At 36.4% G+C, this 27,016-nt stretch overlaps 1 protein-coding gene across 2 annotated transcripts in view; it reads left to right on the top strand.

The window, feature by feature from the left end:
- LOC136749138 (leucine-rich repeat and fibronectin type-III domain-containing protein 2-like) overlaps window positions 1–27,016 on the top strand; it is a 157,464-nt gene that overhangs the window by 118,826 nt on the left and 11,622 nt on the right. For both annotated transcript variants that reach the window (XM_066703134.1, XM_066703126.1), the window contains one exon: window positions 1,942–2,034. The gene's annotated coding sequence lies outside the window, so the exon portion shown is untranslated. The remainder of the gene's footprint in view (window positions 1–1,941; window positions 2,035–27,016) is intronic.

The following is a 27,016-nucleotide window of genomic DNA, read 5'->3' as shown; positions in this document are numbered from 1 at the left end:
AGATAAATATGAAGAAAGTGACCTGCTTCTCAAAGGCAAGATCAAGGTTCTTTGTATCCCTAGAGCTCATTGGTACCTGTCTGCTTAGTTTCTTCTCATGCTAACTGTATTGACCTGCATTGGAAACCAGCACCTCTCAAACTGCAAACCTGCAGTCAGCATATCCATCACGGCACAATATAAGACGCCCTTCAGCTTCCAACAAAATATATATTTTTAGATTGTCCTCCAGCAATGTGGTTAAATTATTTAATCTCTTTCAAACAGTTGGGTTTGTTTGTGAAACCTATTAATACCTTTTTTTCCTTATCAGACACTCCCTTGAGAAGTGAGTGTAAAGTGTGTCAGAACTGAGCAATAACTAAATAAATAAATAATGACACTACTACAGCTGCTGTGCAAAGCAGAGATTACAACACACAACTGACATGGAACAGCCATTGCCTACTAACTGCAGACCATGAATAGTGATGACAGTAATAGACATAACTAATACAGTAAATCTGTCTGGTCCAAGAAGTTAAGCAAAATGGGACAAGTATAATTTACTTATATTGATTTATTTTAAATGCAGTGATTACTGCTACTACTACTTTTACCTATACAGCTTCTAAAATGTTTACAAATACACTTCAACCTCTACTGCTACTACATGTATTATTATTATTATTATTATTATTATTATTATTATTATTATTATTATTATTATTATTAAGCTTTCTTCTGGCACATCACCCAGAAAATAGTTAAACAATAAAAACAAATCTGGCCTCTTAAATATTATACCTCTGACTCAGTTGAAAACAAAAAAACAAATGAGGGAAGCAGTTCTTAAAGTATTTCTCTGTTAGGCATTAAATATTCATGGTGCTACATGATCTATCTGCAGTGGAGACCCAAGAGAAGGCTGTCTTTCTTCTTGATGTTCCAACACATTCTATTGACAATTTAAACCAGTAGAGGCTTAAATGCAGTTCTGCAAGCTGAGTCGTCAATAACCAGCACTGAATGTGGGCTATTCAAGCATCTTTATGACTTAGGAACTGTGGAGAACTGTAAAGTAGATACAAAGAATCAAAGACTCTGCAGAAGAGAGAGAGGTATCTGAAGACAAACAACACCAATAACCACACTCACATTTTCAGCAACTCAGGACAGAAATGAATTGATCATTTTATCAGGGAGAGAACTTCAGATTTTATTTGATGTGCATACCCTATTGGACAGTTGCATATTTCTTCAGCAGATGAGCTGTTTTTTTTTTTTTTTTCTTGATTTCCAGTAGTAATTGACAAATCCATGAATTTCATAGTCAAATTAATATATAGAAACTGCCTTTCACCCTCATCATAGTTGTACTTGTAGTGGGTAAAACTGCTTCGGTTGAAGATAATATCTAGCTAATTGAGTTGCACGCAGCAGCTAGGAAATATGTTGCTAAAGAAATAGAATTAATAAGCAAGGATTTACAGTAATGCCAAAGGGAACATAATAGTTTGTATCCTGATAACCTATATTGGTGAAGTGACATTATAATAATTGAACATAAACCTTAATAATCTACCATCCGCCCACACTGTGTTTTAGAATTTTAAAAGGCCATTTTGTTTTGCTTTAGTTAATCTAAGTAAAGATAACCTACTCTCTTTTATGTATTGCTTTATATATGTGTGTGAGTCTGTGTGTATGTGTATTTATGTATTCAAAACATTTCTACTTTATATTTTTTTTATACACGCCTCTAGCAACTTATCAATTAAGCTTAATTAGTGATAAATCATCACAGTATTTTGCAAAATGTCAGGCAGTGTTAATACATAAGCAGTATTTTATTTAACATCACAGGTGTACTGTGATTCCATTCTTTTAATTTTATTTTTATAAATCATAATCTGTGATAATTGTCCTACATTTGTGTTTCTTCTTTTTCTTTTTGCGTAGATCGTCCATCTGTTCCGACTCGTTAAGCTGCAGATCGCCAATATCTGGACCCCGTGTGCGAGTGGCCCTATGGCAGAAAACTGCACAATATAGGTAAGAGTAATAAGGCTCATTGTTTACATAACAGCTTGTAACTCAGAAGTCACTCCTATAGACTTGAAGAGCATTCAAATTATCTTCTGGCATAATGGGTTCAGTGGTTGGTTGGGCTGCGTTGATCAGGCACTGAAAGGAGTATGTAAGATAGTGGGTTCAATCCTTGTAAGTTCTGACTGCACACCCTAAAGACAAGACAAGAGAAGGGAAAATCAATACCTCAATAAACACATCAGTCAGTATTATGGATGGTTGTGTGGTTTTGCATGTTGAAATGTCAGTAACAATGGTGATTAAGACATATACAGTTATTTGTTATATACAGTAAGTATTTTTTTTAAACAATTTGGTCAACTAAAAAATCATGACAAGAGACCACCAGGTAGAAGATGCTCAATGAGTTGATTGCCTCTTCATTTAGGGATCTGTGAAAACAGCTTGAGCTGTTTGCCAATCAGCAGAGGTTTGGCGGTTGATCAGTTTTCCTGGGGAGACACTAGAGCATCAGCAGGTTGTTTCTCACAGGCTCACTTTTATGTGTGTTTGAAGTGAGATGAAACTGATCCCTCGGCATTGTAGTGTGAAACGAGCTGCAAATCATTTTTAGTTTAATACCATGAATGTTTAGCAGGGTCTGCATTATTTGTTTTAATATTTCGCAGTGTGAAACCTTTTTTGTTATTATTGAATCCAGCCCAGGAGAATAACACAGAATGGCACATCATTCCAGATACCCATTAATTAAATAAAGACAATTTGTATTTGTATTCTCCAAAGCAATGAGCCCGAAAAATATATTAACTGATATGAATTATGGTTTAATAAAGAAAGGATTATTATTAACATAGTAGGTACTCATTAACTACATGTTAGTTACTCATAAGGACAGTGTAATTAAGCATTTGTTAACATGTTCTTAATGTGTACAAAGTGGTAAATGCCTGGCAGGGGTGTAGGTTTAGTTTCAGATGCTGTCAATGTTGGGGGGGACGCTGTCAATATTGAGGAGGATGTGTCCCCTACACATATGGAGCTGGGGATGTTAGGGGGAGCAATTTACGGTTCTCTCAACAAAGGGGGAATGTGTCCGTCCCGTCCCCCCATAAAACTACACCTATAATGTCCGGTATAGCTCCAAAGGCATCCCCTTACCAGACAGATGTGTCCTTGCATATACCATTAATCATTTTTACACAATAAGTACATGTTAACAAATGCTTAATTACACTATAATTATGAGTTACTAACATGTATTTAATGAGTACCTATTATGTTAATAAACTGTAATTTGGTAGACCTATTGTAAAATGTTACCGGATTTATTTTAAGTTGCCCTGGAAAATCAAGCAATCAATAAGTAGACTTGGGTATTTGAAACTTAATGAACTTAAACATAACAGTAGTGAAGGAACTTTGTGCATCTAAATTATTATTCCAGAGAGCAAATGCATGCTTGTGAATTTCCTATGGAAAATTACCTACAGTATTTGACTGGTTTTGTTCATTTAAGTATTTGATTTCCTTTTACCAAACAAAGTGTGATGCTGCTCAAGTTAATGCTGAACCAGATCCACATAAAATGATCATTACATTTGGTTGTCTTGGATATTTTTTATCATGGAGTGTTTTGATTTTAAATGTATTTCATGTATTTATTGTATCACCAATTATATGTATTTTCTGACGCTGTTTCAACTTAGATTATTATTCCTCATGGTAACTGAAGTCCATTATAAATATATTGTGCAGAGATATCAAACAGTGAACTGTAGGGTGTGCACAGGGGAAGGGGATTAGCAAAGCTGAAAAGCAAACATCAACAAACAAAAAATGAGAAGAAAAAATATGTAACTTTGAAATAATGTCTTTAATGCTTACTACTATTACCACAACCAATAGTACAACTATTACTACCAGTGTAACAGACATAGATGCATACATACATACATACTATGACAAGCCAAATTAACATTTAGAGATGTCTGCAAATTACTTCCTGTTCATTCAGAGATATCTCTAAATCATTTCAAGATATCTTCAAATTACTCCCTGTACATTTAGAGAGATCTGGAAATCATTTTCTGTATTTTCAGTTACATAGAAATGAATGAACAAGTTAACAGGAAGTGATAATCTTGGTCTATGCGATTTGAAGATATCTCGAAATGATTTAGAGATATCTCCAAATAAACAGGAAGTAATTTGCATTAAATGTACATTTACATGATATGTTTAAATGATTTACAGATATCTCTAATTGTTTTGCAGATATCTTAAAATGATTTAGAGATATATCAAAAATATTTGAAGATATCTTTAAATTAATTGAAGATATCTCTAAATGATAATTTGGCTTGCCATATACAGTGAGGGAAAAAAGTATTTGATCCCCTGCTGATTTTGTACGTTTGCCCACTGACAAAGAAATGATCAGTCTATAATTGTAATGGTAGGTGTATTTTAACAGTGAGAGACAGAATAACAACAATAAAATCCAGAAAAATGCATTTCAAAAAAGTTATACATTGATTTGCATGTTAATGAGGGAAATAAGTATTTGACCCGTTCGACTTAGTACTTGGTGGCAAAACCCTTGTTGGCAATCACAGAGGTCAGACGTTTCTTGTAGTTGTCCACCAGGTTTGCACACATCTCAGGAGGGATTTTGTCCCACTCCTCTTTGCAGATCCTCTCCAAGTCATTAAGGTTTCGAGGCTGACATTTGGCAACTCGAACCTTCAGCTCCCTCCACAGATTTTCTATGGGATTAAGGTCTGGAGACTGGCTAGGCCACTCCAGGACCTTAATGTGCTTCTTCTTGAGCCACTCCTTTGTTGCCTTGGCTGTGTGTTTTGGGTCATTGTCATGCTGGAATACCCATCCACGACCCATTTTCAATGCCCTGGTTGAGGGAAGGAGGTTCTCACCCAAGATTTGATGGTACATGGCCCCATCCATCGTCCCTTTGATGCGGTGCAGTTGTCCTGTCCCCTTAGCAGAAAAACACCCCCAAAGCATAATGTTTCCACCTCCATGTTTGACGGTGGGGATGGTGTTCTTGGGGTCATTCCTCCTCCTCCAAACACGGCGAGTTGAGTTGATGCCAAAGAGCTCGATTTTGGTCTCATCTGACCACACTTTCACCCAGTTCTCCTCTGAATCATTCAGATGTTCATTGGCAAACTTCAGACAGGCCTGTACATGTGCTTTCTTGAGCAGGGGGACCTTGCTGGCGCTGCAGGATTTCAGTCGTTCACAGCGTAGTGTGTTACCAATTGTTTTCTTGGTGACTATGGTCCCAGCTGCCTTGAGATCATTAACAAGATCCTCCCGTGTAGTTCTGGGCTGATTCCTCACCGTTCTCATGATCATTGAAAGTCCATGAGGTGAGATCTTGCATGGAGCCCCAGACCGAGGGAGACTGACAGTTATTTTGTGTTTCTTCCATTTGCGAATAATCACACCAACTGTTGTCACCTTCTCACCAAGCTGCTTGGCGATGGTCTTGTAGCCCATTCCAGCCTTGTGTAGGTCTACAATCTTGTCCCTGACATCCTTGGACAGCTCTTTGGTCTTGGCCATGGTGGAGAGTTTGGAATCTGATTGATTGATTGCTTCTGTGGACAGGTGCCTTTTATACAGGTAACGAGCTGAGATTAGGAGCACTTCCTTTAAGAGAGTGCTCCTAATCTCAGCTCGTTACCCGTATAAAAGACACCTGGGAGCCAGAAATCTTGCTGATTGATAGGGGATCAAATACTTATTTCCCTCATTAACATGCAAATCAATTTATAACTTTTTTGAAATGCGTTTTTCTGGATTTTTTTGCTGTTATTCTGTCTCTCACTGTTAAAATACACTGAATAGACTGAAATAAAATAGACTGATCATTTCTTTGTCAGTGGGCAAACGTACAAAATCAGCAGGGGATCAAATACTTTTTTCCCTCACTGTACATACATGGATACATGCATGTGTTTTTCCAAAGGATTTGCCAGTTGCAAACAATGGAATTTTATATCTAACACTGGAAGGTAAATTGGAATTCTGCCTTGAGTTAACGCAGCATGTAACTATAAATACTCATGAAAATATTCATATCCTCATACCAATGTGCATACCTGGATCTGATATATTTACATAGTAATGGTGTCCAGTGTGGAACACACAGGCTTGCATGAAGATGGACATTACCCCACCACCAGGCGATCCTTTCCCAGTTATTCATGTTATGCCTTGAGCCTACCTTGATTTCCCATTGCTTCAGTGACCAAGCTGGGCTCACAGACTCCCAGCAGGAGGTCCTTAGAGGGTGGTTAGATGGACCTAGGCTATAATTAGTGAATTGGTATTTACCTCTGACCCCCAGCCACAGGTATCTCTCTTTGATGGATCAGTATATGACCCAACTAATTCTACATTTGAACAACAGTAAATGGTGTTTACAACGTCAAATCAGAAAAGAAAAAAAATAATAATAATAAATAAAAATGCACAGATAAGTGAGTTAAACAATAAAAAATAGAAACAACACAGTATGGAACATTATATATATATATATATATATATATATATTATTAATGTGTGTCTGTTGTGAAAAGCTAGGCAGATGCACTTCTGATTTTATGGACAACCATTTTCAGGAAAATAAAAAATAGAAATAAGGAAGCCATGACCTACTTCCATACATCGTTTTCGCTCCCCATTTACAACTTACAAACACTGTATTTCTCAGCACCGTTCTATTTGCTTATGTCATCTTGTTTGTACCCAGTGAAAATGCACCATCAAGTACGGCTTGTTCTATGCAATTGGCATGTGGATTGATAATTAGATTAAACCTGAGTGCAGGTTTATTAGTGGTATTTTAGTAGCACTACCAATCTAGTCTACCCCAACACTTGCTCTACTGTTTATTTACCCCAGAGGTGTTTGCAACCAAATATACAGGAATTGGATGAATGCATCCCTCTAGCTGTTCTTGCTTGGCATTAATAGATCAGCTGTTGGAATTGTGATTCTCCCAGTATTACATCTGTAACTGTGAGTCACTGACACTTACTGTGGGATTTGGTGGACAGATGATTCAGAGTATTAACCTCTCAGTGTGTCTCAAGGTGTATTAGTATGAGTTTGAATTTAAGTTGTGCAGTGTCACCCCAAGAACATGAGCAGAGGTTAGAAGAAGCTTACATTTCAACAGAACTAAGATGATGTAACCTGTCTTTGACTAGAGGGATTCCCAAGTAGGCTTATATCTCTATGAGATTATGTTCTAATGAGAACAAAATGGGAAATTTTGAAAGGGAATAGTCAGATCCAGTTCTGAACCTTAGAACATAGATTTCTTTACAGTAATTTAGCTATAGAATACAATTAAAGTAGTTTTTGTGTGTATGTATTTTCATTTTTTTCTTCTGAGGAATAATAGGGGAATAAAATTAATCTGAAGTATTGTGTTCTTCAGTTTTTGAATGTAATCAATGGCATATTCATTAACTGAGGAATGGTGTGTGGTTCCTATAAACCTTTTAGATCAATCTGATCTGAACATCTTGCCAATGTAATCTGTTTTGAATTCGTTATGTGGGATACCCTGTTAGGAGAGAGACTTTATAATCAGGTTAATAGACTGCAGTAATTAAGGAATCTATATAATATTACTAGATTATGATGAACAGTCTTTAAAAGCATTATTTATATATGCATTATCCACTATTCTCTAAGGAAGATGTGATTGGACTTAAGAAGTGTTTGGTCTGGTAACCAAATAATGCATTAAATGCATTTAACAGGTTTCCTTTTGATTGTTCTCACTTGTGCTTTCTTGGAAGATAATTATTTAATAAAGGTTTATATCTATATTAATAACCCATGCAATAATTTTAAATAGTTTATTCACACTTATAGTCTTTTTAAATAGCTATGTACATCATTAAAACAATATAATGTCATTAGTTAATCTTTGTAAATTATTTATTTAAAAACAAAATCAATAAGGAACATTTTAATATAAAGTGTAAACATGTTATCTGCTGAGCAATAAATGTCTTTGCCAGAAAACAAATAAACATCACATTTTAGCACTGTTATGTGTATGGTGTGTGCAAATAATATAGAACAGGAGTCTCTTTCAACAAAAAAGTTGATTCGAAATAATAAATTGTTCTCTTTGCCCTGTATTCCCCGACAACTTTACCTGCATACCAGCTGTTTTACAAATGCAATATAATAATAAAATATAACATATTCACAAGTATCTTTTGGTACAACTGAAGTATCTAGTGCAAACCAGCATTTTTCTGGGTGAGTGCTAAGCATACATGTAATGCTTACTTTCAATTCAAGTCTTTTCAAGTTTTTAATCACAACAAAAAGTGTTATTTATTTATTTATTTATTTATTTATTTATTTATATATTATTTATTTATGTATGCATAATATAAATAACACTATCCATATATATTAAATACATTCACAACTTATTAAACTGCATTTGGAACTGATTCAATTTTTATTTGTTTGGTAAACTGTTATATGCATGTAGGAGAACAGGACAAAGTGGACACTTGTCTATCATACATCCCATAATGTTCCTCAGAATTTTTGCTTGTGTTTCATGGGGGAAAGTTTATCATCTCCATTGTAGATACCTGTCATTTCTTACTCCACAAGCTGCCACTCAATCAGTGCTCTTTGAAATGATATTTCTTAATACTTAAATGTATTCTGCCAGTGGCTCTGCACTGCATTCTTTAGTGCAGTTGCAAACTGTATATGTCCCTCTCTGTGTGAATCCTAAGAACAAACCACTGTTTACAGAAACAAGGAAACAGTGAGATAGCATTAGATGTTAATTATGGAAATAACTCCAGATGTATCCACATATTATGTTAGTACAGCAGCAAAATGCATTCAAAAGTTTCCCGTTAATTGCATATTTTCAATATGTATATTTTAACCTCATTTAGAAAGAACACATTTTACCAGTTGGCAATGTGCTGAAATTCTGATTACATTTGAATGTACAGTTAACATTTATATACAAAGACACTTGTGTTTCTATTTCAGTTTTAGGAATTGGATTAAATATGAGAGAGCTGAACAAATATTTTCATTGGGAGGACACAAGGGCTTTAGGTGCATTAGTTGCCAACACTGTTATTGTTATTAAAAAATCAATATCATACATGTATGTGTAGTGTATCGACTGGATTTAGCAGAGACGCAATTACAATGTTCCTTTTTGTGTGCCGTGGTCTTCTGAGTTTTGGGGGCTTTCCATTCTAGTCTTTTAAAAAGGCATTGTTATGATGCCTCCAGCAATTTTTTGTTCACCTGGTTACTTCAAGTACCTCACAAAATAATGTAACTGAATGAGTTTATTTGTGATAAAGGAATAGGTTTACTGATCTCTCATTACTGTTAGTGTCATTGTTCGCGAGTGTTGTTGTCAGTGCTGAGCACCCTGTTGGACTATACGCCTCTGCACTGGAAGACTGGAAAAGTAATCAGAGGGAAAGTGATATACTGTATAGCTTTTCTTATTAAAATAATAAAAAACATGGGTTTGACACAATATATTGTTATCAGATCCTTTGTAAATGAGAAAACTTAAATGAGTTTGGAGTCAGCTGGGATTATGAGTCTACCATGTTAAGATAATAGTGTTAGAATGAAATATAAAGACATTGCTTAAATATATGTGTTCCTCTGACTAACAGAGCAGGATGGTCCATGATGTCTTCATGAGAATCATCTGCTGAATTAAAGCAACTAATCACTTTGTATTGCACTTATGTTGTAAGTTGCCCTGGATAAGGGTGTCTGCCAAGAAATAAAAATAATAATAATATAAACATAATAAAGTAAATTAAATGCATTAACTAACACTGCTATTTTGTATTTATCAATTAATAATATCCACATAATTCAACATATATTGTAACACAACATGTATTTACATAAACATCCTGGACATGATTTAAAACATTCTCTTGATTAGCAGGCAAACAGCAGTTGTTGTTTTTTAAAACTCAGATATAAAATTCATATTCTCCAAGATACAAGTTTACTCAGTCAGAGATCTGTGCTACTACTGTATTTGTGGTAATGAGTAAACAGGTGGATCACATTACAGCTGACTGTGCAGTATGTTTTTTTTTTTTTTAATCTTCCCTGTATTGAGCAGCTTTCAGAAGCTCTGAAAAATTTACTTAAGAAAAATGCACATTTACATTATACAGATATGAGTCATGTACTTCAATAACTAGTCCTATGCAACCCATTAACCTTCTCCATCCCTGACAAATCTTGGATACAATGGAGTATTGTAACTGAACACACACAGGTTGACTGGGTTTATTTTTCTCAAACCTTTTAGACCTTTTCCCTATAGTGTAAGCCATGCTCTTGTAGTGAATTTAGGGCCGGATTAAATCAAAACTTTGACCCACCTGCTAATAGTAGTTACATTTATGATTAGAGGAAAGTGGCATCTTACTAAAAATGAAACCACAACTGAGTACAGTTCTGTAATTTTCTATTAGCAGTTGGGTCAAAGTTTTGATTTAATTTGGCCCTTAGTGAATGATATATATATACACTCACCTAAAGGATTATTAGGAACACCATACTAATACTGTGTTTGACCCCCTTTCGCCTTCAGAACTGCCTTAATTCTACGTGGCATTGATTCAACAAGGTGCTGAAAGCATTCTTTAGAAATGTTGGCCCATATTGATAGGATAGCATCTTGCAGTTGATGGAGATTTGTGGGATGCACATCCAGGGCACGAAGCTCCCGTTCCACCACATCCCAAAGATGCTCTATTGGGTTGAGATCTGGTGACTGTGGGGGCCAGTTTAGTACAGTGAACTCATTGTCATGTTCAAGAAACCAATTTGAAATGATTCGACCATTATGACATGGTGCATTATCCTGCTGGAAGTAGCCATCAGAGGATGGGTACATGGTGGTCATAAAGGGATGGACATGGTCAGAAACAATGCTCAGGTAGGCCGTGGCATTTAAACGATGCCCAATTGGCACTAAGGGGCCTAAAGTGTGCCAAGAAAACATCCCCCACACCATTACACCACCACCACCACCAGCCTGCACAGTGGTAACAAGGCATGATGGATCCATGTTCTCATTCTGTTTACGCCAAATTCTGACTCTACCATCTGAATGTCTCCACAGAAATCGAGACTCATCAGACCAGGCAACATTTTTCCAGTCTTCAACTGTCCAATTTTGGTGAGCTTGTGCAAATTGTAGCCTCTTTTTCCTATTTGTAGTGGAGATGAGTGGTACCCGTTGGGGTCTTCTGCTGTTGTAGCCCATCCGCCTCAAGGTTGTACGTGTTGTGGCTTCACAAATGCTTTGCTGCATACCTCGGTTGTAACGAGTGGTTATTTCAGTCAAAGTTGCTCTTCTATCAGCTTGAATCAGTCGGCCCATTCTCCTCTGACCTCTAGCATCAACAAGGCATTTTCGCCCACAGGACTGCCGCATACTGGATGTTTTTCCCTTTTCACACCATTCTTTGTAAACCCTAGAAATGGTTGTGCGTGAAAATCCCAGTAACTGAGCAGATCATGAAATACTCAGACCGGCCCGTCTGGCACCAACAACCATGCCACGCTCAAAATTGCTTAAATCACCTTTCTTTCCCATTCAGACATTCAGTTTGGAGTTCAGGAGATTGTCTTGACCAGGACCACACCCCTAAATGCATTGAAGCAACTGCCATGTGATTGGTTGGTTAGATAATTGCATTCATGAGAAATTGAACAGGTGTTCCTAATAATCCTTTAGGTGAGTGTATATATACATCTACAATTGTACTGTCTACATTAAATAAACACAACATTTTTTCTGTATTTTATTAAAATACAGGCTTTGCCATTTTAACTCAGGTACAGTGCCTGGGGATTGACTGCATACTCAGGGAAATAGCCATTGGAAAGTTCACCATGATGAACTGAAGGTAATTTCCTTGATCTAATAGTCCAATACGTGAGGGCTTTATGTAGATTTTCTTTTGTATTTTCTTATTTTTTTCTTAGGGACTACAGACTTTAGTCTATAATGTTTCATATTTATGTGTCTGTTTGTTTGTTTTTGTATTTATATACCTCTTTTTATACCACTGATTGTGTTTGAAAGCTGAAAATGCTGGATTTCAGAAGGACCTTAAAGCATATGTGTTGTACAGCCCCTTCTCTCGCCTGCAGTGTAATTGATCAGACAGCTTTGAGTCTGAAAGGAATGGAAGTAAATTACATTTTCAGAAACACTGTTTAATGCTTTGCCTCGAATTCAGTGGTTATGGGAAAAAGTGTTTATGGGAAAACATTTTTTCCTGTTTTTTAATTAAAGATTTTTGTATGTGCTCCCCCAAGGTACTCTACCTGCCTTGTGTGTAGCTTTAAAAAGCACAACTAACTACAGGAAGCCACATTGTTAATCTGAACAGGCACTACTCCATCATGCCCACATTGCAAAATGAAAAAGAAAATGATATAAAGAATTAAGAAAACAAACACAAAAGTGCTATTACAGTTTGTTTACACGCTATTTATTGACTGTGTTATATATATCTCCCATGTTGATCTATCTGCTGCAAATGTCCTATTTCTATCAATGTTTCGCCAAGATTACATCACACACTGGTAGAATATATAAGCAGTATTTTGATCAAATAATATGTTAATTAAAACATGATTAGGATGTGTCAGAACTGTACTCTTTAGAGGGTTTTATTTGCTGAAAAAACGGTTGCAAAACACAAACATGTTGGTAGTGGGAGCACTAAATATAAATAGCAACACTAGAGTGGTTTCAGATGTCAGACTTTAATGTCTAAGTGTCAGGCTAGTGTATCAATAGTGAAATAAAATAAAACTGTTAGGACTCCTTCTCCATAGCAGCCAAGTCTAGATTGGGATCAACATCCGTCTGCCGTCCTGCACTCAAATGTAGATACAGTCTGCCTGCTTCATTCTGGATAGGCTAGACTGCTTGACAAAGTAATTGTGAGTGTGGGTCTGCAACACCTAATCAGCTATTAGCGCTCCGGCAGTCACGATTAATTGCTGTAACATTCAAAAGGCAAGCCTCACTTACTATTACAATGCTGTTTGTTCCTAGAGGGACATTTATTGTTGTGAGCTTTAATGTGTACTGTTTTGATGTTTGTTGAATGTATTATCCCAGTCTGTTAGAATGCTGCTCCCCACTGATATGACGAGATTATATTTAAGTTTATAATCTCCATGGGTTTTCCTCCTGCTACAACATTTTATGAATTAAACTTGTGGTCTACTAGCAGAAAGAATATGAAGATCACACCCTGCATGCATGTGCTCAAACACATTACCAGCGTAAAGAATAATGTCAAAATACCTTTTAAAAGAATTGGCAGGAATGATAAAGACTTTTAGGCGAGGAGAGGGATTGAATATCAGTGGCGGCTGGTGACTCAAAAAATTGGGGAGGACAGGAGGAAAACCAACCCACTGCGTCATGTTATTTTACACTAGTTGGCTGCTTATCTCTACTTTCTTGTGTTCAAGTTATGTTAATGTTCTTATGTTCAAATGTAGCAATAATCCAACTAGCATCCTAATGCAAACTTACTATACAACTAAGGTAAGGTAATGCACCTGAAGTTTATCCCCATCTTCCATAAGTAACAAATATCATATCATATATCATATTACAAAACAAAGGATGAGGGAAAGACACTGCAGCTCTGGATGGGAATGAGCCTCGTGTGTGTAATGTGTCACTAGAAGCCTACTAGCTAGCTACTTCTCAATTTAAAAAAAAGGGAAATGTAAATCTGAAAAATCTAAAAGTGGTTCGCAATTTGCACTTATAATTTCTCTTTTCTAATATAGTACTGTATCTTTTCGCTATCTATCGCTTCACCCCCAGTTCATCACACTCTCGTACAATACAGTGGCAGAGAATTGAAGATGAAATGTGGAAATTATCATTGGATGAACGCGATGTCAATATTGTATTCTGCTTGTTGATTGGTTAGGGAGGACGTCCTCCCTTGGAGCATCATTTTAAGTGTTTCGGCCAATAACAGATTAGCATAAAAAAAATTAAGTGCATTAAATTGATATAAGAGATCCCGCCATAAGGACAGCAGGAGCCCGTCCTCCTCTGCCCCCCACCTCACACAGCCTGCCTTCCCCTTCCTGCCTGCAGGTGTCACTGTTTAAGCATTTTAATCAGAATTTCAATAATGGATTTTTTCCAAAGAAGAGAGAAATCATTTTATAAATGAGATTTGATAATTTTGTATTTCAACCAATTACTCTTTTTATATTTTTATCTCCCTCTTGCCTCTCAAAAATAGAGTAGGAGCAACCTCCTCTGCCTCTATGGACCAGCCTCCTCTGTTGTGTATGCATATCTGTACCAATCCTGAAGCTGCACTACCAGAGGGGGAAATTGGGAACAGCCCAAGGCTATGCTGGGCCTGAACAACTGGGGGCTTAATGGAAAACCAGTAAGGTGAAATGTTCACTAGTTTACAACGCAAAGCCTTACCAACTGCCCCTTCTACCTTCAAAATGTCAAAATCTGCATTTAAATTGAAGTGTTTTTTAAACTTCAGAAGAATACAGAAAAATGAAATATTGATTATTTCTTCCTTTCTTGTCTCTAGTACAGGAAATGTTCATAATGTACTTTGTTTCCTGGTGTAAATGGTAAACATTAAATTATTCCACAGTGTGTATAAAATTGGACACAAAAGAACCATCTGGCAATATATAAAATAGTATAAGATGCTTCTACACTGATTTGTTTCTATCAATTCATTCCTACATCTCTCACTTTAGAGGTATAACTGCTATTGAAGGAATGGGCTGAGGGTAAATTTACGAATTGTTCCCATTTGCATTAGTGAACTTTTTGTGAAATACATAAAACATAAAAAGCTGGTTGAATACATGGGCTGAATCCCTTGCATTTCTAGAATACAGATAAACGGAGATGTATTTCATTGCATCTGGGACTACACTACATTTATGGTTGTTTTTGTGAAGGGAAAAAAAATCCACATTCCTTGCTTTTCTACATACTAGTGTCAAACCTGAAATCCCGGATGAGATGGAGGGGAGAAGAGAGGTATAGAAAGGTGATGATAATATACTGCTCAGATTATCTGTGAGATTTCTGTGAGATCTGTCACATTCTCTAGTTGTTGTTTTTTGTTTTGTTTGTTTACCGTGCATGTCACATATGGCAACAATGTCCTTGACATCTAATTGTGAATTTTAAAGACTGCAGCATTTATGGTTCATGTATATATTTATCTATGTAGCAAATGTAAAAGACCACCAATTGAAGAAATGCATGTTTCTAAAAATGTAATATCTTTCAGATGCCCTATGAGATTTTAGTACATTTAGGCACACATAGCATGATTCTAGATGCATTATAATATATTCAGTAAATCTTGTGTAATTTTCATATCACAATTTGCTAAGGACATTTAACATCTTAACATGTTTTTAAACGCATTTGTGAAGCAACACGCTTGAGGTTGAGAATGATAAACACCTGTAGTATCTATGCAAACTATTATCATGTTGCTGTAAACAGCTGCTTATGATTAAAAAGAAGAACATTATTTTCTATAATTTCTGTTTTCCTTTCAGGAGAAAAAAGATCTACCATGTCAGAAAAACAGATTAACAAATGCTTGTATTATACTCTTGTTGCTGTTGTTTGTGTGTTTGTGTCACAATATCCACGGAAACCTGACGTTGCTTTCCATGCAATATACTTGCTGTTTGCTCTTCTTTGTATGCGTTGGCGAAGAGCAGGTCAAAAGGGTTGTGTAACATCAGTAATCAGCTTTTCAATGCTGTCTTAAAAAAGGGAACCCAAATAGAAGAGTGTAGAGGAGAGAGTTGCAGGAGCTTAGAGGATTTTAGAAAGGGTAAATCGAATTGTGAAAGTGTCAACTTTCTAAGGTTCAGCAGCTTGTCAAAATGAAATATTGAGTTGTTTGGTCAGGCAATGCATCTTGCACAGTCAAGGAGTTCTGTGCATCACCTTTCTGAATTAAAAAAATAAACATTTACAGATAGAAAAAGGAAGAAACTGTGAAAAAACGTATGTCTGGCAGTCCAGTTGTTAGATCAACAATAATTATATAATGCTTTTCAATGAGTTCAGTCACTATATTTAGTTTTTTAAGGTTAGTTTTAAATGTTAGTATAAACATAAAGACAGAAACATAAACAAACGACTGGGATAGGATAATAGTGACAGGCACTGTGCAGAGAGGTAGCAGAAGAGACTAGAGATATTCTCCTTGCAGGTGAGCAGTTGCTGCTACTACCATCTTAATAAAGCCCTGTTCGATCTTTATCTGTGGAAGGCTGCTGCCCTCCTACCAGCCTCCCATCCACATTGCTGTTGTTTAACAAGCTGCCCGAGTCTGTCAGGCTGCATCCATTGTGTATTCTGCTCACCGTGTCACAGAGTGAGTCCCTGTTAAGAATCCGAGCTTCCTTGATGTCAGGGTGTGCCTAAGGCTGTGTGGAGCCGGACGTAGGAGGCTGTCTGCCTGTTGTTGATAAGAGCTGGTACTCCAGGTCTTTTGCATAGGGGGTCACCGCAGGGCAGTTCTTCCAGGAGATAAGCTCAATCTAAATGTGGCGTGAGTGACTAGGTGTCTCGCTGGCACCGAGATAACGATAGAGGCAAGTGTTTTGTTGGATGTTGTAGTCTGAAGTATAACTTGAAGCACCTTGGAGAATCTGTAGAGGGGAGGACGGTTGGGAGAGGGTCAAAGCTCAGTGGCTGGAAATAACTCCTTTACCAATCGTGTTACAGCCCTGCAAGAAAAGCTACATTAAATGATAACATAGCTCACATCAAGGAGAATAGAATAAGAAGAGAATCTATCAGTTACAAGAGAAACATAAAGACCCCGTTCACCATTGCTGATCATTCAAAGCTATTGCACAATCTACAAACTTGTCAAGGTTTGTCAAGGTCAAAGATCAGGACTATATGTTTTGGCCACTTTGCTATTTTCTTGTTAAGTTGATTATTGGAAGCACATTCATTTCCGTGATAAAAACAATCTTTCCGTTTGCCTGTCTTGTTGTTTTGTCTTTGACCTCAGGGCCTATTTTTCTTGCATTTCAGTTGTGCAGCTCACTGATTTGAGGTTATGTGATCTGTGGGGTGCAGGAAAAGACAGAAACTGATATTAAATGAGAGACACACCAGTGACTTTGCTGAATTGAATTAAAAGGCTCGAGCCACTGGTTTGGACATTGAGTTGTCAATTTGTCACTCCAGCCATGAATTTTCTCAGACCCTAAAATAGGGCAATTGTTCTCGTCTCATCCAGCTGGAGCAAGCAAGCATAGCTTTATTTCTTATTCATTTTCCTTTTTAATAATTCAATCTTAACTTTTTAATATTAATAATAATTTTAATAGTTAACAGTTAAATGATAATATTTTAATTGTTTTAAATATTGTAATTGTCTGTAACCTGGCATGGAGAATTTATACAATTCTAACTATTGCTTTATTTTTTGCTGCTGGTCGTTATTCATGGTCATTTGCCATTTATTGTATGCATTTTAATATGCTACAAGGAAAAACACTGTGGAGATAAGTACCAAAGTGAAGGATATGTTTACAGCTTTTAAAACTTAAATGTTGTATTGTGTGTGATAATAACGCGGAATCTTTCTCAGCTTTACAATCAAAACTGTTCTTAAGGCTGATGTTCAATAGCAGAACATTCACACGGGCATCTCCTGGGTTGAAAGACATAATAATGTAGTTCCTGTCAATAGATATGTTCAGAGTTGTTTGTTTTTTGCTCCCCTTCTACCATCCATCACAGCATAAGAAGAAAACCTATTTATTTAAGAAACCATCAGAAGATGAGCTTTGATTTGCAGAGCGATGTACCAGGAGAGACTGACATTTGACCTAACACGGATGCTTTTATAAATATGCAAATTAGACATAAGTAAATATATATATATATATATATATATATATATATATATTATAGATTGTGATTTGTAATATTGTTTTCCATTTAAACTGATTATTTTATTTTATAAAAAAATATGTATGGAAACAATTGTTATTTATGTACACATACAGTATATACGTTTAAGACAGCCACAGCAGGATACAAATTCACAGCCAAATAAGAGAAGCAGTTTAGATTGCCTCCCTTCATTTATAGCCTTTATCTTGCTCTCATGTTCTTATTCTTACTGGAGGGCCAGTAATACAGATTTACTGGTTAGGCTGAATACTGAAGAAAACAACAGAGAAAATATTATGATAACACACATAGTGCAGAATAGGAAGAAATATATATATTCACCTACAATGTAAAAAAAAAAAAGCTTATTAAACCCGTGCCTTTTGGGCTAACCTGAAGATCATCCCTTATCCAAAGTAAAAAGACAAAAGTATCTGGTCATTGTATACACTGTCTTCATACGGGGTGCTTTCATTATTTGAAGAATCCAAACAGTAAAAATGTGTTGACTTGATAAATGGTGATTTCAGAAACTGTAGTCCTTTTTTTATTTTGAATAGTTAAAGATGGCCTGAAACCTAATATCAGAATACTTTATTTCAATTGCTTGCTAAAGTTGGATTTTCTAAAAATGTCTGCTTTGAAATAAATATATTTCCTGTTAGAGGTACACAGTTCAGGTTCTCTCAATACAACACTATACTCCTAAATATCTGCATATTTATTTCTGCTTGATATGCAATTATTAAATACTATTACTATAATAATCATGTAATTAATAATAATAATCATTGGGGTGTACACAAAACTGATTATCTCTATTATTATTTTCTAATTTGTTTGTTTTTGCTTTGTTGTCCATTATGTACAACAGAAAATTCATCATTGGTTATTAATTTTGCTTAAAGACAGCTACCTACTGCAGGGTCTGTGTGAGCTCAGCCAACTTATTCCATAACTTTTATTGAATGATTAAATGTAATGCATTATTAAAAAACCTGTTTCTACTCCCCTGTAGTGCAGTATCACTAGTCTGCAATGTCTCTGCAAAGAGAGAACATTGTGGATGCTCAGTGTATGTGTTTCTTCCAAATAATGGCTTGTTAGTTTATTTTTAACATATCTTTGCAGTAGATATTGCTGTCCAAATTTCCCATATAAAGCAGTAGTATTCCATATTCATTGAACATAACTACCTCTCCTAAAGCCCTGTCTTAAAGTATGATTGTGTACTGCTTTAGTAGCTTAATTAAGATCATTAAAGTATCTGTGCTTCTCATATTAATCTCAGCACTGTGCATTGTTCACCTCAAACCGTTATCCCAATCAATATTTCTCATTTCTTTGTGATGGCATTTTCATAGACATTGTAATATAGTCTTGTAAGTAGTTATTTTATTTTCACTCCCAATGGCTTCCTTTCAGTGAATTTCATGATGCATTTTGATATGATCATGCTACCCCTTCATGAAAAGAAATACACACATGTATGCATAAAATGGAAAATTAACACTCTTTTGTTCTGACTGAAAAACTGATGAAAATATAAACAGCAGGCCGAGAACATGATGTGAGCAACTCATAAGGAAGCAAAAGCAACATATTGCTACAAACCTCTAAGTCCAATGGTGAAAATTAATTATAACTCACAATTACAAATTTTGTTTTAAATTATAACTAAGAGCTTCCTCAAAGACGGATAAGGCTGAAACATCACAATGACACATTAATCAAAGTCAGTGAGAAGCACTGCTGTTTGGGATTGAGTGCAGAGTGATTAACAGAATGGAAAGAGCTCTGGAAATCCAATAATTATTTTAATAAGCTGACCTTTTCTACATATACGTGTGATATGAAAACTCTGTCAAACCTCATCAATGACATTACTGTTATTTCAAAATAACCAGATGTTTGCAATGAATAACTGAGTAAAGTTGTTGCATTGAATAGTGTGTGCACTCTTTCTAAGTTGTGCAGCTGAACTTGATTTGTAGATGTCTGTGGTTTGTAAAAGCTGCACCTGTAAGACTCTGTTGTGAGTCCTTATTGCAGCCTCAATGGACAGGCCAGTTGTCCTGCTCTGATCACCTCCACTCTTCCCATTACTGACAACAGCACATCAAAATGATGGAAACATCACACTGAATCAGTTGTCTGCAATACGCTTGAACGCTAGCTTGAAATCCCATATCTCTGTCTCTCAGACTCCGCTATTCCCTGTTGACTCGGATAGGCAAACTTTCTAAAAACTCATTTAAAAATTAAATGTACTGCAAGGACTCTACATGCTGCACGAGGATGAGAAGTAAGAAATTAAAGATTAAATAATATAAGATGGCGTACTATAAATCAGATTAATTTCATTATGACTTGAGAATCTGGGCTGTGTTCCTGTAACATTTCACTTCAAATTAAATTTTAAACACAGTGGGTTAAAGAAAGGCCTTGGGAATGTTCTATATTTTTCTCAACACTAGTTTCTGTATTCTGCATTTTTACAAGTTTGTTTTTGGCACACAGCTTACTATTTAAATCGGCAACACAATTTCCACCTTCAAATTGTAAATCCTGTTCAATTCTGTTCACGTAATTGAGAATGAGTTGAAACGGCAAGTATCTTTTACTCTTCCTCTGAAAACAAAATGATAATCCTGGCACCTGCTGATATTTTCAATTAAATAACGTAAGCTACCTTTTTTTCCCTCTCCCAGCAGAAAAAACATGCTGCCCATGAGCTGGATTTTAAAGAACCCAACTGTCTAGTTAGAGATTTTCTACATCTCTCTGTACAATGTGAGCTACTTGGGTTATTTATAAGACACCAACCATCTTCCAATATTTGCAACATAAGATGGAACAATGCAAAAAATATATTACAAGGATCCTTAGAGAGTATTTTGATAGAAATTTCCAGGAGGAGAATAAATTACAACTGCATACAAGCACTGTCCGTACAGATACCACAGTTACTTTTGGGTTGTATTGCTTCAAGACAATGAGGCTGTATTTAGTTGACTTTTAAAATGCAATTCACAAGTATAAAGATGGCAAGTTATCAACTCCTTGTCCAAAACCCAGTTAAACCCATTAAAAGAGATACATAATAATCTTAATTGTCACAAGTCAGAGTCTCTTTAAAAGCAATCCCTTGCACACTAACATCTATTCACTATTCTCTGATTGGGAAACAGATTCTGTGTTATCTGAAGTTGCCGTTTTTAATATTTTGGCTTGTTCGGTTTATTATTACAGCACTAGTCTGCTAGCATACCAATCTGAATTTCTGATTGATAAAAGGGCCCATGGTGCCGTCCCTTCCTTGGCCTTCATACACAATCAACCCTGTTTTATTACACTAATAAAACCCATGCAAAGCACTCCCGGATTGCAATCATTACCCCAACACCTGACAGAAGTGCTTCCCTGACCACATACACATGCACAATTTGACCTTTTTAAACATTGACAGTTATTCAATACACAAATTAAAATGCAGACTATATAATAACACTTAAATGAATATTTAATAAAAAGAGAAAAAATAAACTATCAATAAGAGAATAAAATTAAAGTGATTTTTAAACACAAAACACAAATTGATGAATGTGACAAGCAGTGTGGAACAAAAATAAGATTTATTTTAATGATATTCATGAACTGAAAGGTAAGTAAAACTTAAAACATAGATTTGGATGGTTTGTGTAGCTCTGTAATCCAGAAAGCACACTCTGGTCAGTGCTGGGCCCAGATCTGAAACACTGATGTGGCACACTTGCCCTTTAAAGCATACGTTCAGCAAATACTAGCAGTAATGTGTGCAGTTCCTGACTAAATTCTACATAATATTTAACATGAAGTACAAATATAAACCAGGGCCCATATAAAACCAAAACTTCGACCCATGCACTAACTGTAGATAATTAAATACACCTTTTTGTTTTCCAGAGGCATATTGCTTTTAGCTAATGGAAGCCAACCAACAATTACTGGGATTATAATGTATTATAATGACTGGAAATAAAGATTAAATAAATGTGTAGAATGACTCTCATTTCTACTATGACTAGTACATCTCATATTTGCATAATCTCTTAATAAGGCAAATAAAATCCAATAAGGGTAAAATCCCTTGTTCCATAATTTTATTTCAAAATTTGATTATTGTTTTACACCATTATTGTAAATACACTATTATTCACAAACAGCAATACTAGGATGAGGACTAGGAATAGTTCTTCCCTGTTGTGATGGGTTATTGTTGTGTGCACTTGATTTTTGTTTTCAGAGTTTACAATTTCTTTGGGGGAAATTATAGGTAAACAAATGTTGTATATTATATTTTGGGAAGGAAATAATTAAATTAACAATCAAAGAGATGAATAGGAAACAGACAAGCAAACATAAAAATTAAAATGCTGAAATAATTAAATACTATAATCTCCAAATTAAACTAAATTAGCAATGATCTACAGTTATTTGTGTGATCATTTGATACTAAAACAGATTTATTCAGTTAATGTTAAAAAATATCTACAATATTATCTGGATATACATATTCTTATACAGAATTTGCTTTTATGTTATTCTTAATAAAATAAAATAAAAAAACACAACAGAATAAAACATTATAATAAAATAACATGCCTAAGAATGCCAAACAAAAAGAGGCACATTTAATCTTGTTGGGATGATTGGTAATCATCAGAGCAAAACTGAATCTGCAGAAATTAATTGCATAGCAATGCGATCCCTGATTGACTGGTTTGCTGGCTGTTGCCTGTCACTGAATTTAAAATCAGTCAACAAGCTGCCACGTCTCCTCCAAGGACTACCTGAGTTTGACAGCTGTCCACTCAGCCACTCTCCTCCACTTTAGTGCTCTGCTCTACCCTTAGTCTTGAAGGTTATTCTGCTTTTACAACAGCTCAAACTCCTCTCTCCATCTCTCTCTCTCTCTCTCTCTCTCTCTCTCTCTCTCTCTCTCTCTCTCCCTCTTTCTTCTATTTTCTATCTGGTTCCCTGAGGTCTGGCTAAATCTATACATTATCTCTGTTTCCTCCATACTCTGGAGACTTTTTAAAATATATTGTTATTTTTTATTTTTTTATTTTTTTAACCATGCTTATTGTAGGTCAGTCTTAATCAGGGCAGATTTTACCCTCATTATAAAAATACCATCTATAACCTTTTGGATAGGTCTTAGGACACCCTCCACTGTTGTAATAAGGATATTAGGTATATGACAGAGAGAGAAGGAGAGAGAGGTGGGGGAGAGGTAGGCATGCAGCGAACCGTCTCTGAGATAAAGGCAAATCTCTGCTTCGGACGTGACACAGCGACTGCTCCCTACTGTGCTCTCTGTGCAGATACCTGGCAATTAAGTCCAGCGTTCAGTATCGCTCGCTCTCCCTCTGAGGCGATTGCACTTCTCAATTTCCCATTTAGGATGTAATGAAAGTCTACTTTTTTTTTAAGGCTTCAAATAAATAGAGTCTGCTACAGGTCTACCTTGTCCTGCATTTCAATACTTCTGATCGTGGTGCTTCTCTTTCTCTCAGTGGTAAGGTCACTTCACATGCCCCCCACCCCTCCTCATTTCGCTGTCTTTCTTGCTCTCTCCACACTGCAGATGAAAGCCATTCTCACTGTGATCTGCTTTTACACTATCTCATTCATCAGGGCGACTGCACTTTACCCTTCATCTGGCTGAATGAATGCCTTTTATGTGCTCAGTGCTCATGCCTCCTCTTCCTTTCTTTACATGGCACCTGGAGTTATTATACAGTCAAGCACCCCCTGTAGTCTCTGTTTTAAACGGCGCCACGGCCGTAAAACTACTGTCCACTCCACTGCCATCCACGCGGGCAAATTATGTCTGTCTGGAATGGATTATACAGTATAGCTCATCTCCTTTCCTCTTTAGAGTTCTTGCAAGTCAAGCTTTAAAAAGGTATAGCCTTTCAAAATAAATACATAATGGTCACTTGATTTGAGGCTGTTTTTCAAAAAACACATAACCTTCTCAACAGTGGTTTCATTATTATCTTTTTTTTTTTTAATATATCTGCATAGGCATGCAAGGTGAGAGGTGGGGGGGGGCGGTACCTGTACCCAGTCAAGTAATTTTCAATCGTAACCTGACAGGACAAACAAGCAAATAAGACCGTTCTAGAGAATCTTGATTGTTCACAATGGTGTGGTATAGATCAATGTCTGTGTGAGAAGTTTCTGGCATGGTGTGAGAGCGAGACAGTGTTGGGATGCTTGAATCTCATGCTCAGTGCAGGAGACTTGACAGGTATATCAACTTTATTATAATTTGCACTGAACTGTTTTTTAGAATTGAAAGCCTCCCTATCAAAACTCCACCTACACCTAAGTAACTACACAGGGAATAAGGGGCAACTATTCTGGATATTTTGCATAGCTACATTTTTCTAACTTAAAGCACTGTTTGCTCTAAAAGTTCAAAATCTTAACTGTGCAGTGACCAATGTAAATTAAAAAAAAAAAAAACTTCTGCAGCATTTTGCACTTTTCTTGCACCATACGTCAAATGATCTGAATGTGATGAACTGGACAAATCAGCAAACAAAGCAGAAGAAGGGTTTGTGTATTATTTATGTAGTAGCATATTACGTGGATACACACTAAGGCTGAAGTACATAGGAAATGACAGATTGTATCAGTGCTTGAAATGGAAAATAAAGAATTGACATTGCCAAGTCCACTGATGGGACATAAATGAATAAAACCAACATAATCTAAATAAGCCTTTTTAATTGAGAAGTGCTGTTACTCGAATCTTTCAAAATTAGAATTAGCTGTATGGCGTATCGGCTCCTTTGACTTTGTCAGGGTCAATGAATGTCCTGAGCTGGTGTGGTGTGGATTTGTAGCAATAGGTTGTAGAGGGTCACAAAAATGCAGGTCCCATGTAGTTATGACCGTATTCATACATCATGGCATGTTAAACAGTTAGACATGCCTTGCAACTGTGTAAATGTGTGGATGGCAGACCAATGAGTGGTTGCATCAAGGCTTGGCAATGGCGTGTCTCTGCTGGTCAAATATGTACGCTACAGGTATGTATTGACTGACTATAAAACAGTAAGAAAACTAAATCAATAAAAAATACATCTTTCCAAATGAATTATTTTCATACTGTCTATCCACAGACTTAAAATAAAAACCTTCTGACAATCAATAGTCATTCATGGATGTGCTCAAAACTTCAATGTTTATTTTTTCTTCCTTGTCTACCTGTTCCAGGAAAATAATTAAAGGAATTCTTGAAAATCAAAACTGATAGCTTGTCTGGAGATAGTCATTTTACCTGTAGAGCCAGGGACACGGTGAAGAGATTAAACAATCCATTCACTTAAATTCTCTATGAATCTCTGTAGGCACAAGAGAACTGAGAGACATCCTTGCAGATATATGGCTATCCTTTGTTAGAGTGACAGCTTTAATAAGGTCATCATTTTGTTCATAAGTAGTATCCTTAATATCTCATCAACCTTGAATTATTTTGTAAAGGAAGAATATAATGTATTCTTTAGTATAGTTAAGTTTAATTTCATGATGCCTTTAATTGGTAGAACCTTGTTAAGAACCTTATATATATATATACACTCACCTAAAGGATTATTAGGAACACCTGTTCAATTTCTCATGAATGCAATTATCTAACCAACCAATCACATGGCAGTTGCTTCAATGCATTTAGGGGTGTGGTCCTGGTCAAGACAATCTCCTGAACTCCAAACTGAATGTCTGAATGGGAAAGAAAGGTGATTTAAGCAATTTTGAGCGTGGCATGGTTGTTGGTGCCAGACGGGCCGGTCTGAGTATTTCACAATCTGCTCAGTTACTGGGATTTTCACGCACAACCATTTCTAGGGTTTACAAAGAATGGTGTGAAAAGGGAAAAACATCCAGTATGCGGCAGTCCTGTGGGCGAAAATGCCTTGTTGATGCTAGAGGTCAGAGGAGAATGGGCCGACTGATTCAAGCTGATAGAAGAGCAACTTTGACTGAAATAACCACTCGTTACAACCGAGGTATGCAGCAAAGCATTTGTGAAGCCACAACACGTACAACCTTGAGGCGGATGGGCTACAACAGCAGAAGACCCCACCGCGTACCACTCATCTCCACTACAAATAGGAAAAAGAGGCTACAATTTGCACAAGCTCACCAAAATTGGACAGTTGAAGACTGGAAAAATGTTGCTTGGTCTGATGAGTCTCGATTTCTGTTGAGACATTCAGATGGTAGAGTCAGAATTTGGCGTAAACAGAATGAGAACATGGATCCATCATGCCTTGTTACCACTGTGCAGGCTGGTGGTGGTGGTGTAATGGTGTGGGGGATGTTTTCTTGGCACACTTTAGGCCCCTTAGTGCCAATTGGGCATCATTTAAATGCCACGGCCTACCTGAGCATTGTTTCTGACCATGTCCATCCCTTTATGACCACCATGTACCCATCCTCTGATGGCTACTTCCAGCAGGATAATGCACCATGTCACAAAGGTCGAATAATTTCAAATTGGTTTCTTGAACATGACAATGAGTTCACTGTACTAAACTGGCCCCCACAGTCACCAGATCTCAACCCAATAGAGCATCTTTGGGATGTGGTGGAACGGGAGCTTCGTGCCCTGGATGTGCATCCCACAAATCTCCATCAACTGCAAGATGCTATCCTATCAATATGGGCCAACATTTCTAAAGAATGCTTTCAGCACCTTGTTGAATCAATGCCACGTAGAATTAAGGCAGTTCTGAAGGCGAAAGGGGGTCAAACACAGTATTAGTATGGTGTTCCTAATAATCCTTTAGGTGAGTGTATATATATATATACATCTTTTGAATAATATTTGAAGCATACAGAGCTGACATTTTGAAATTATCA

The sequence above is a fragment of the Amia ocellicauda genome, chromosome 1 (genome assembly GCF_036373705.1).
Source record: "Amia ocellicauda isolate fAmiCal2 chromosome 1, fAmiCal2.hap1, whole genome shotgun sequence".
Taxonomy (NCBI): Eukaryota; Metazoa; Chordata; class Actinopteri; order Amiiformes; family Amiidae; genus Amia; species Amia ocellicauda.
This window is presented reverse-complemented; position numbering and strand designations above follow the sequence as displayed.